Genomic DNA, 13186 nt, shown 5'->3' with positions numbered 1-13186 from the left:
ATAGACACTACCTCAGAATGAAAGGCTGGAAAACAATTTTCCAAGCAAATGGCATGAAGAAACAAGCTGGAGTAGCCATTCTAATATCTGATAAGATTGACTTCCAACCCAAAGTCATTAAAAAAGACAGGGAGGGACACTTCATACTCATCAAAGGTAAAATCCTCCAAGAGGAACTATCAATCCTGAATATCTATGCTCCAAATACAAAGGCAGCCACGGAATAGGACCACAGGCCTCATCCAGCTGGATCAGCGCCGGGGTAGCGGGAGCGCAGGGTTGCCTGACACCCGCCAGCTACCCACGACCCCCGCCGCAGGATTTTGGGACTGCTGGTGAGTGGAACACAGCTTCTGCTCCAATCCAATTGCGCGGGACCTGAGACTGCATTAGTTAGGGAAGCAGAAACCGGCCTGAGTAGGGCCACAGGCCTCACCCGGCCGGATCAGCGCCAGAGTAGCGGGAGCGCAGTGTTGCCTGACACCCGCCAGCTACCCACGACCCCCGCCGCAGGATTTTGGGACTGCTGGTGAGTGGAACACAGCTTCTGCTCCAATCCAATTGCGCGGGACCTGAGACTGCATTAGTTAGGGAAGCAGAAAACCGGCCTGAGTAGGACCACAGGCCTCATCCGGCCGGATCAGCGCCGGGGTAGCGGGAGCGCAGGGTTGCCTGACACCCGCCAGCTACCCACGACCCTCGCCGCAGGATTTTGGGACTGCTGGTGAGTGGAACACAGCTTCTGCTCCAGTCCAATCACGCGGGACCTGAGACTGCTCTGGTTGGGGAGAGAGAAATCCGGCCTACATAGGGCCACAACCCTCTTCCGGTCAGAAAAGCACCGGGGCAGCTGGGGCGCGGGGTCTGCTGACACTCGCCAGATACCCACAACACCCGCCACAGGATCTTAAGACTTCTGGTGAGTGGAGCACAGCTTCTGCTCCAATCCAATTGCGCGGGACCTGAGACTGCATTAGTTAGGGAAGCAGAAACCGGCCTGAGTAGGACCACAGGCCTCATCCAGCTGGATCAGCGCCGGGGTAGCTGGAGCACAGGGTTGCCTGACACCCGCCAGCTACCCACGACCCCCGCCGCAGGATTTTGGGACTGCTGGTGAGTGGAACACAGCTTCTGCTCCAATCCAATTGCGCGGGACCTGAGACTGCATTAGTTAGGGAAGCAGAAACCGGCCTGAGTAGGGCCACAGGCCTCACCCGGCCGGATCAGCGCCGGGGTAGCGGGAGCGCAGGGTTGCCTGACACCCGCCAGCTACCCACGACCCCCGCCGCAGGATTTTGGGACTGCTGGTGAGTGGAACACAGCTTCTGTTCCAGTCCAATCACGCGGGACCTGAGACTGCTCTGGTTGGGGAGAGAGAAATCCGGCCTACATAGGGCCACAACCCTCTTCCAGTCAGAAAAGCACCGGGGCAGCTGGGGCGCAGGGTCGGCTGACACTCACCAGCTACCCACAACACCCACCACAGGATCTTAAGACTTCTGGAGAGTGGAACACAGCTTCTGCTCCAATCCAATTGCACGCGGGACCAGAGACTGCATTAGTTAGGGAAGCAGAAAAACGGCCTGAGTAGGACCACAGGCCTCTTCCTGCTGGACCAGCACCGGGGTACCGTCAGCTACCCACGACCCCCGCCGCAGGATTTAGAGACTGCTGGTGAGTGGAACACAGCTTCTGCTCCAATCTTTAAATAGTGACAACGATAACAACTAACCCCAGAGATTACCAGATGGCGAAAGGTAAACGTAATAATCTTACTAACAGGAACCAAGACCACTCACCATCATCAGAACCCAGCACCCCCACTTAGCCCAGTCCAGGGCACCCCAACACACCGGAAAAGCTAGACACGGATTTAAAAGCATATCTCCTGATGATGATAGAGGACTTCAAGAAGGACTTTAATAACACACTTAAAGAAATGCAGGAGAACACTGATAAAAAGGCAGAAGACAATAAAGAGGAAGCACAAAAATCCCTTAAAGAATTGCAGGAGAACACTGCTAAAGAGTTACAAATCCTTAAAGAAAAACATGATAACATAATCAAACAGGTAGAAGTCCTTACAGAAAAACAGGAAAACACATCCAAACAGATGATGGAAATGAATAAAACCATACTAGACCTAAAAAGGGAAGTAGACACAATAAAGAAAACCCAAAATGAGGCAACACTGGAGATAGAAACCCTAGGAAAGAAATCTGGAACCATAGATACGAGCATCAGCAACAGAATACAAGAGATGGAAGAGAGAATCTCAGGTGCAGAAGATTCCATAGAGAACATCGGCACAACAATCAAGGAAAATGTAAAATGCAAAAAGATCCTAACTCAAAACATCCAAGAAATACAGGACATAATGAGAAGACCAAACCTACGGATAATAGGAGTGGATGAGAATGAAGATTTTCAACTCAAAGGACCAGCAAACATCTTCAACAAAATTATAGAAGAAAACTTCCCAAATCTAAGGAAAGAGATGCCCATGAACATACAAGAAGCCTACAGAACTCCAAATAGACTGGACCAGAAAAGAAATACCTCCCTACACATAATAATCAGAGCAACAAATGCTCTAAATAAAGATAGAATACTAAAAGCAGTAAGAGAAAAAGGCCAAGTAACATATAAAGGCAAGCCTATCAGAATTACACCAGACTTTTCACCAGAGACTATGAAAGCCAGAAGATCCTGGACGGATGTTATACAGACACTAAAAGAACACAAATTCCAGCCCAGGCTACTATACCCAGCCAAACTCTCAATTAACATAGATGGAGAAACCAAAGTATTCCACGACAAAACCAAATTCGCACATTATCTCTCCAGGAATCCAGCCCTTCAAAGGATAATAACAGAAAAAAACCAATACAAGGACAGGAACCACGCCCTAGAAACAACAAGAAGGTAATCCCTCAACAAACCTAAAAGAAGACAGCCACAAGAACAAAATGCCAACTTTAACATCAAAAATAACAGGAAACAACAATTACTTTTCCTTAATATCTCTTAATATCAATGGACTCAACTCCCCGATAAAAAGACATAGACTAACAAACTGGCTACACAAACAAGACCCAACATTTTGCTGCTTACAGGAAACTCATCTCAGAGAAAAGGATAGACACTACCTCAGAATGAAAGGCTGGAAAACAATTTTCCAAGCAAATGGCATGAAGAAACAAGCTGGAGTAGCCATTCTAATATCTGATAAGATTGACTTCCAACCCAAAGTCATTAAAAAAGACAGGGAGGGACACTTCATACTCATCAAAGGTAAAATCCTCCAAGAGGAACTATCAATCCTGAATATCTATGCTCCAAATACAAAGGCAGCCACATTCATTAAAGAAACGTTAGTAAAGCTCAAAGCACACATTGCACCTCATACAATAATAGTGGGAGACTTCAACACACCACTTTCACCAATGGACAGATCATGGAAACAGAAACTAAACAGGGACACAGTGAAACTAACAGAAATTATGAATCAAATGGATCTGGCAGATATCTACAGAACATTCTATCCTAAAACAAAAGGTTATACCTTCTTCTCAGCACCTCATGGTACCTTCTCCAAAATTGACCACATAATTGGTCACAAAACAGGCCTCAACAGATATAAAAATATTGAAATTGTCCCATGCATCCTATCAGATCACCATGGACTAAGGCTGATCTTCAATAACAAAATAAATAATAGAAAGCCAACTTTCACGTGGAAACTGAACAACACTCTTCTCAATGATACCTTGGTCAAGGAAGGAATAAAGAAAGAAATTAAGGACTTTTTAGAGTTCAATGAAAATGAAGCCACAACATACCCAAACTTATGGGACGCAATGAAAGCATTTCTAAGAGGAAAACTCATAGCTCTGAGTGCCTCCAAAAGGAAACTAGAGAGAGCACACATTAGCAGCTTGACAACACACCTAAAAGCACTAGAACAAAAGGAAGCAAATTCACCCAAGAGGAGTAGACGGCAGGAAATAATCAAACTCAGGGGTGAAATCAACCAAGTGGAAACAAGAAAAACTATTCAAAGAATCAACCAATCAAGGAGCTGGTTCTTTGAGAAAATCAACAAGATAGATAAACCCTTAGCCAGACTCACTAGAGGGCACAGGGAAAGCATCCTAATTAACAAAATCAGAAATGAAAAAGGAGACATAACAACAGATCCTGAAGACTTCCAAAACACCATCAGATCCTTCTACCAAAGGCTATACTCAACAAAACTGGAGAACCTGGATGAAATGGAGAAGTTCCTAGACAGATACCAGGTACCAAAGTTGAATCAAGATCAGGTTAATGATCTAAACAGCCCTATATCCCCCAAAGAAATAGAAGCAGTCATTAATAGTCTCCCAACTAAAAAAAGCCCAGGACCAGATGGGTTTAGTGCAGAGTTCTATCAGACCTTCAAAGAAGATCTAATCCCAGTTCTTCACAAACTATTCCACAAAATAGAAACAGAAGGTACTCTACCCAACTCATTCTATGAAGCCACAATTACTCTGATACCTAAACCACAAAAAGACCCAACAAAGATAGAAAACTTCAGACCAATATCCCTTATGAATATTGATGCAAAAATCCTCAATAAAGTTCTTGCTAACCGAATCCAAGAACACATCAAAACAATCATCCATCCTGACCAAGTAGGTTTCATCCCAGGGATGCAGGGATGGTTCAATATACGGAAATCCATCAACGTAATCCAGTATATAAACAAACTCAAAGACAAAAACCACATGGTCATCTCCTTAGATGCGGAAAAAGCATTTGACAAGATCCAACACCCATTCATGATAAAAGTCTTGGAAAGATCAGGAATTCAAGGCCCATACCTAAACATGATAAAAGCAATCTACAGCAAACCAGTAGCCAACATCAAAGTAAATGGTCAGAAGCTTGAAGCAATCCCTCTAAAATCAGGGACTAGACAAGGCTGTCCACTTTCTCCATACCTATTCAACATTGTACTTGAAGTCCTAGCCAGAGCAATTCGACAACAAAAGGAGATCAAAGGGATACAAATTGGAAAAGATGAAGTCAAAATATCACTTTTTGCAGATGATATGATAGTATATATAAGTGACCCTAAAAATTCCACCAGAGAACTCCTAAGCCTGATAAACAGCTTCGGTGAAGTAGCTGGATATAAAATTAACTCAAACAAATCAATGGCCTTTCTCTACACAAAGAATAAACAGGCTGAGAAAGAAATTAGGGAAACAACACCCTTCTCAATAGTCACAAATAATATAAAATATCTTGGCGTGACTCTAACTAAGGAAGTGAAAGATCTGTATAATAAAAACTTCAAGTCTCTGAAGAAAGAAATTATAGAAGATCTCAGAAGATGGAAAGATCTCCCATGCTCATGGATTGGCAGGATCAACATTGTAAAAATGGCTATCTTGCCAAAAGCAATCTACAGATTCAATGCAATCCCCATCAAAATTCCAAATCAATTCTTCAACGAATTAGAAAGTGCAATCTGCAAATTCATCTGGAATAACAAAAAACCTAGGATAGCAAAAACTCTCCTCAAGGATAAAAGAACCTCTGGTGGAATCACCATGCCGGACCTAAAGCTCTACTACAGAGCAATTGTGATAAAAACTGCATGGTACTGGTATAGTGACAGACAAATAGACCAATGGAATAGAATTGAAGACCCAGAAATGAACCCACACACCTATGGTCACTTGATCTTCGACAAGGGAGCTAAAAACATCCAGTGGAAGAAAGACAGCATTTTCAACAAATGGTGCTGGCACAACTGGTTGTTAACATGTAGAAGAATGCGAATCGATCCATTCCTATCTCCTTGTACTAAGGTCAAGTCTAAGTGGATCAAGGAACTTCACATAAAACCAGAGACACTGAAACTTATAGAGGAGAAAGTGGGGAAAAGCCTTGAAGATATGGGCACAGGGGAAAAATTCCTGAATAGAACAGTAATGGCTTGTGCTGTAAGATCGAGAATTGACAAGTGGGACCTCATGAAACTACAAAGCTTCTGCAAGGCTAAAGACACCATCAATAAGACAAAAAAACCACCAACAGATTGGGAAAGGATCTTCACCTATCCTAAATCAGATAAGGGACTAATATCCAATATATATAAAGAACTCAAGAAGGTGGACTCCAGAAAGTCAAATAACCCCATTAAAAAATGGGGCTCAGAACTGAACAAAGAATTATCACCTGAGGAATACCGAATGGCAGAGAAGCACCTGAAAAAATGTTCAACATCCTTAATCATCAGGGAAATGCAAATCAAAACAACCCTGAGATTCCACCTCACACCAGTCAGAATGGCTAAGATCAAAAATTCAGGTGACAGCAGATGCTGGCGAGGATGTGGAGAAAGTGGAACACTCCTCCATTGTTGGTGGGACTGCAAGCTTGTACAACCACTCTGGAAATCAGTCTGGCGGTTCCTCAGAAAATTGGACATAGTACTACCGGAGGATCCAGCAATACCTCTCCTGGGCATATATCCAGAAGATGTCCCAACCGGTAAAAAGGACACATGCTCCACTATGTTCATAGCAGCCCTATTTATAATAGCCAGAAGCTGGAAAGAACCCAGATGTCCCTCAACAGAGGAATGGATACAGAAATTATGGTACATTTACACAATGGAGTACTACTCAGCTATTAAAAAGAATGAATTTATGAAACTCCTAGCCAAATGGATGGACCTGGAGGGCATCATCTTGAGTGAAGTAACACAATCACAAAAGAACTCACACAATATGTATTCATTGATAAGTGGATATTAGCCCAAAACTTAGGATACCCAAGATATAAGATACAATTTGCTAAACGCATGAAACTCAAGAAGAATGAAGACCAAAGTGTGGACACTGTGCACCTTCTTAGAATTGGGAACAAAACACCCAGGGAAGGAGTTACAGAGACAAAGTTCGTAGCTGTGATGAAAGGATGGACCATTTAGAGACTGCTGTATCCAGGGATCCGTCCCATAATCAGCTTCTAAACGCTGACACCATTGCATACACTAGTAAGATCTTGCTGAAAGGACCCAAATATAGCTGTCTCTTGTGAGACGATGCCGGGGCCTAGCAAACACAGGAGTGGATGTTCACAGTCAGCTATTGGATGTATCACAGGGCTCCCAATGGAGAAGCTAGAGAAAGTACCCAAGGAGCTAAAGGGATCTGCAACCCTATTGTTGGAACAACATGATGTACTAACCAGAACCCTGGAGCTCTTGTCTCTAGCTGCATATGTATCGAAAGATGGCCTAGTCGGCCATCAATGGAAAGAGAGGCCCATTGGACTTGCAAACTTTATATGCCCCAATATAGGGGAATGCCAGGGCCAAAGAATGGGAATGGGTGGGTAGGGAAGTGGGGGGCGCTATGGGGGACTTTTGGGATAGTATTGGAAATGTAATTGAGGAAAATATGTAATAAAAATATTAAAAAAAAAAAAAAACAAAGGCAGCCACATTCATTAAAGAAACTTTAGTAAAGCTCAAAGCACACATTGCACCTCATACAATAATAGTGGGAGACTTCAACACACCACTTTCACCAATGGACAGATCATGGAAACAGAAACTAAACAGGGACACAGTGAAACTAACAGAAATTATGAATCAAATGGATCTGGCAGATATCTACAGAACATTCTATCCTAAAACAAAAGGATATACCTTCTTCTCAGCACCTCATGGTACCTTCTCCAAAGTGACCACATAATTGGTCACAAAACAGGCCTCAACAGATATAAAAATATTGAAATTGTCCCATGCATCCTATCAGATCACCATGGACTAAGGCTGATCTTCAATAACAAAATAAATAATAGAAAGCCAACCTTCACGTGGAAACTGAACAACAGTCTTCTCAATGATACCTTGGTCAAGGAAGGAATAAAGAAAGAAATTAAGGACTTTTTAGAGTTCAATGAAAATGAAGCCACAATATACCCAAACTTATGGGACGCAATGAAAGCATTTCTAAGAGGAAAACTCATAGCTCTGAGTGCCTCCAAAAGGAAACTAGAGAGAGCACACATTAGCAGCTTGACAACACACCTAAAAGCACTAGAACAAAAGGAAGCAAATTCACCCAAGAGGAGTAGACGGCAGGAAATAATCAAACTCAGGGGTGAAATCAACCAAGTGGAAACAAGAAAAACTATTCAAAGAATCAACCAATCAAGGAGCTGGTTCTTTGAGAAAATAAACAAGATAGATAAACCCTTAGCCAGACTCACTAGAGGGCACAGGGAAAGCATCCTAATTAACAAAATCAGAAATGAAAAAGGAGACATAACAACAGATCCTGAAGACATCCAAAACACCATCAGATCCTTCTACCAAAGGCTATACTCAACAAAACTGGAGAACCTGGATGAAATGGAGAAGTTCCTAGACAGATACCAGGTACCAAAGTTGAATCAAGATCAGGTTAATGATCTAAACAGCCCTATATCCCCCAAAGAAATAGAAGCAGTCATTAATAGTCTCCCAACTAAAAAAAGCCCAGGACCAGATGGGTTTAGTGCAGAGTTCTATCAGACCTTCAAAGAAGATCTAATCCCAGTTCTTCACAAACTATTCCACAAAATAGAAACAGAAGATACTCTACCCAACTCATTCTATGAAGCCACAATTACTCTGATACCTAAACCACAAAAAGACCCAACAAAGATAGAAAACTTCAGACCAATATCCCTTATGAATATTGATGCAAAAATCCTCAATAAAGTTCTTGCTAACCGAATCCAAGAACACATCAAAACAATCATCCATCCTGACCAAGTAGGTTTCATCCCAGGGATGCAGGGATGGTTCAATATACGGAAATCCATCAACGTAATCCAGTATATAAACAAACTCAAAGACAAAAACCACATGGTCATCTCCTTAGATGCGGAAAAAGCATTTGACAAGATCCAACACCCATTCATGATAAAAGTCTTGGAAAGATCAGGAATTCAAGGCCCATACCTAAACATGATAAAAGCAATCTACAGCAAACCAGTAGCCAACATCAAAGTAAATGGTCAGAAGCTTGAAGCAATCCCTCTAAAATCAGGGACTAGACAAGGCTGTCCACTTTCTCCATACCTATTCAACATTGTACTTGAAGTCCTAGCCAGAGCAATTCGACAACAAAAGGAGATCAAAGGGATACAAATTGGAAAAGATGAAGTCAAAATATCACTTTTTGCAGATGATATGATAGTATATATAAGTGACCCTAAAAATTCCACCAGAGAACTCCTAAGCCTGATAAACAGCTTCGGTGAAGTAGCTGGATATAAAATTAACTCAAACAAATCAATGGCCTTTCTCTACACAAAGAATAAACAGGCTGAGAAAGAAATTAGGGAAACAACACCCTTCTCAATAGTCACAAATAATATAAAATATCTTGGCGTGACTCTAACTAAGGAAGTGAAAGATCTGTATAATAAAAACTTCAAGTCTCTGAAGAAAGAAATTATAGAAGATCTCAGAAGATGGAAAGATCTCCCATGCTCATGGATTGGCAGGATCAACATTGTAAAAATGGCTATCTTGCCAAAAGCAATCTACAGATTCAATGCAATCCCCATCAAAATTCCAAATCAATTCTTCAACGAATTAGAAAGTGCAATCTGCAAATTCATCTGGAATAACAAAAAACCTAGGATAGCAAAAACTCTCCTCAAGGATAAAAGAACCTCTGGTGGAATCACCATGCCGGACCTAAAGCTCTACTACAGAGCAATTGTGATAAAAACTGCATGGTACTGGTATAGTGACAGACAAATAGACCAATGGAATAGAATTGAAGACCCAGAAATGAATCCACACACCTATGGTCACTTGATCTTCGACAAGGGAGCTAAAAACATCCAGTGGAAGAAAGACAGCATTTTCAACAAATGGTGCTGGCACAACTGGTTGTTAACATGTAGAAGAATGCGAATCGATCCATTCCTATCTCCTTGTACTAAGGTCAAGTCTAAGTGGATCAAGGAACTTCACATAAAACCAGAGACACTGAAACTTATAGAGGAGAAAGTGGGGAAAAGCCTTGAAGATATGGGCACAGGGGAAAAATTCCTGAATAGAACAGTAATGGCTTGTGCTGTAAGATCGAGAATTGACAAGTGGGACCTCATGAAACTACAAAGCTTCTGCAAGGCTAAAGACACCATCAATAAGACAAAAAAACCACCAACAGATTGGGAAAGGATCTTCACCTATCCTAAATCAGATAAGGGACTAATATCCAATATATATAAAGAACTCAAGAAGGTGGACTCCAGAAAGTCAAATAACCCCATTGAAAAACGGGGCTCAGAACTGAACAAAGAATTCTCACCTGAGGAATACCGAATGGCAGAGAAGCACCTGAAAAAATGTTCAACATCCTTAATCATCAGGGAAATGCAAATCAAAACAACCCTGAGATTCCACCTCACACCAGTCAGAATGGCTAAGATCAAAAATTCAGGTGACAGCAGATGCTGGCGAGGATGTGGAGAAAGTGGAACACTCCTCCATTGTTGGTGGGATTGCAAGCTTGTACAACCACTCTGGAAATCAGTCTGGCGGTTCCTCAGAAAATTGGACATAGTACTACCGGAGGATCCAGCAATACCTCTCCTGGGCATATATCCAGAAGATGTCCCAACCGGTAAAAAGGACACATGCTCCACTATGTTCATAGCAGCCCTATTTATAATAGCCAGAAGCTGGAAAGAACCCAGATGTCCTTCAACAGAGGAATGGATACAGAAATTATGGTACATTTACACAATGGAGTACTACTCAGCTATTAAAAAGAATGAATTTATGAAATTCCTAGCCAAATGGATGGACCTGGAGGGCATCATCTTGAGTGAAGTAACACAATCACAAAAGAACTCACACAATATGTATTCATTGATAAGTGGATATTAGCCCAAAACTTAGGATACCCAAGATATAAGATACAATTTGATAAATGCATGAAACTCAAGAAGAATGAAGACCAAAGTGTGGACATTGTGCACCTTCTTAGAATTGGGAACAAAACACCCAGGGAAGGAGTTACAGAGACAAAGTTCGTAGCTGCGATGAAAGGATGGACCATTTAGAGACTGCTGTATCCAGGGATCCGTCCCATAATCAGCTTCTAAACGCTGACACCATTGCATACACTAGTAAGATCTTGCTGAAAGGACCCAAATATAGCTGTCTCTTGTGAGACGATGCTGGGGCCTAGCAAACACAGGAGTGGATGTTCACAGTCAGCTATTGGATGTATCACAGGGCTCCCAATGGAGAAGCTAGAGAAAGTACCCAAGGAGCTAAAGGGATCTGCAACCCTATTTTTGGAACAACATGATGTACTAACCAGAACCCTGGAGCTCTTGTCTCTAGCTGCATATGTATCGAAAGATGGCCTAGTCGGCCATCAATGGAAAGAGAGGCCCATTGGACTTGCAAACTTTATATGCCCCAATATAGGGGAATGCCAGGGCCAAAAGAATGGGAATGGGTGGGTAGGGAAGTGGGGGGCGCTATGGGGGACTTTTGGGATAGTATTGGAAATGTAATTGAGGAAAATATGTAATAAAAATATTAAAAAAAAAAAAAAAAAGAAAATAAGTAAATGGCCGGGCGTGGTGGCGCATGCCTTTAATCCCAGCACTCGGGAGGCAGAGGCAGGGGGATTTCTGAGTTCTAGGCCGACCTGGTCTACAAAGTGAGTTCCAGGTCAGCCAGGGCTACACAGAGAAACCCTGTCTCGAAAAAACAAAACAAAACAAAACAAAAAAAAAAAAACAAAAATAAGTAAATGTCTCACATGCATACATACAGATATCCAGGCACATATACATATATGCATACCCATGTGCACATACATGCACACACACAAAGATATATACATATAACATGCATATATAAACATACGTGCACACACACAGACATGCACACACACACATCATTCATACAATGTTTTAGCAAATCATGACAACATTAAAGGTATATTATATATACTGTATTAATATTATATAGTACTTTTCATATATTAATAAAATCTTCTCTCTAGTTCCAACCACAACAGTCTGTAAATTCTGTCAAGGCATGTTATGCAGCAGAGGGCTAAAGAAATGGCTCAGCAGTTGGAAACACTGGTTGCTATTTCAGAGGACCTAAGGCCCGTTCCTAGCACTTATATCAGACAGCTCACAATCACCTAGGGAAGCCAATACTTCTGGTCTCCATGGGCACCTCACACACATCCATGCACCTACACAAACACATATACACAAATAAAAATAAGATTTTAAATGTATATCAGTAAATCTTGAAAGATCAATCAGCAGGTAAAGACATTTGGTGCCAGGCCTAGAAGCCTGTGTTCAATTCCTGGGGCCTCCATGGTGGGGTGTGAGAACTGACTCCTGCAAGCTCTCCTTTGACCTACACACAATCTGCAGCATGTAATTGTCATCAAACACAAATAAACACATGCGTACAGACATGCATGCATACATACATATATACTAAGTGAACAATAGCAGCAGAAATATTCACAGCACAGCTAAGAGGTCACTTCACATACTTACTATAAATCAGAAGTTCACTATTTGTCTCTGAGCCTCTATGTACCACCACATGTCTGTGTCCAGATGGTACAGAAACAGCCATGAGTGGGTGCCATGGCTATTTACATTGAAAACTCCAACCATGTCTAGATAGTGCACAAGTAAAATATCAGATTTTAGTTTATTTTTTCACAGAAGAAATGTGATTCCTAGTTTCTCCCTTTCAAGTCTGTTTGAAGTATATCTTTGTTCTGCATTATGCTTTCTTGATCTGTGCCAAGTGCTTAGACCTCATTGAAGTAAATTACCATTACTGATTATGATTAAATATATCTAATGCTCTGATTAGCCTCTACTACATTTTCTTCTACCTTTCAGAGCTCCTTCCTAATTGGATACTGTTTCTTTTATATATATTATGCTACCAATCCAATAATTTCCCAAGAACCAGGAATGGAAATATTCAACTAGGAAAAGGAGGAAGTGATAAAGAACAAAGGAAGGAAAAGGGAGGAGAAATTGAAAGAAAGAGACACAGAGAGAGCTACAAATCTTGGTCCAGTTGATTGGGTAACTTCATAAAAAAAAA

The sequence above is a fragment of the Mus caroli genome, unplaced genomic scaffold, assembly GCF_978045245.1.
Source record: "Mus caroli unplaced genomic scaffold, Mus_caroli_1 scaffold_1, whole genome shotgun sequence".
Classification (NCBI taxonomy): Eukaryota; Metazoa; Chordata; class Mammalia; order Rodentia; family Muridae; genus Mus; species Mus caroli.
Note: the sequence above shows the minus strand (reverse complement) of the source record.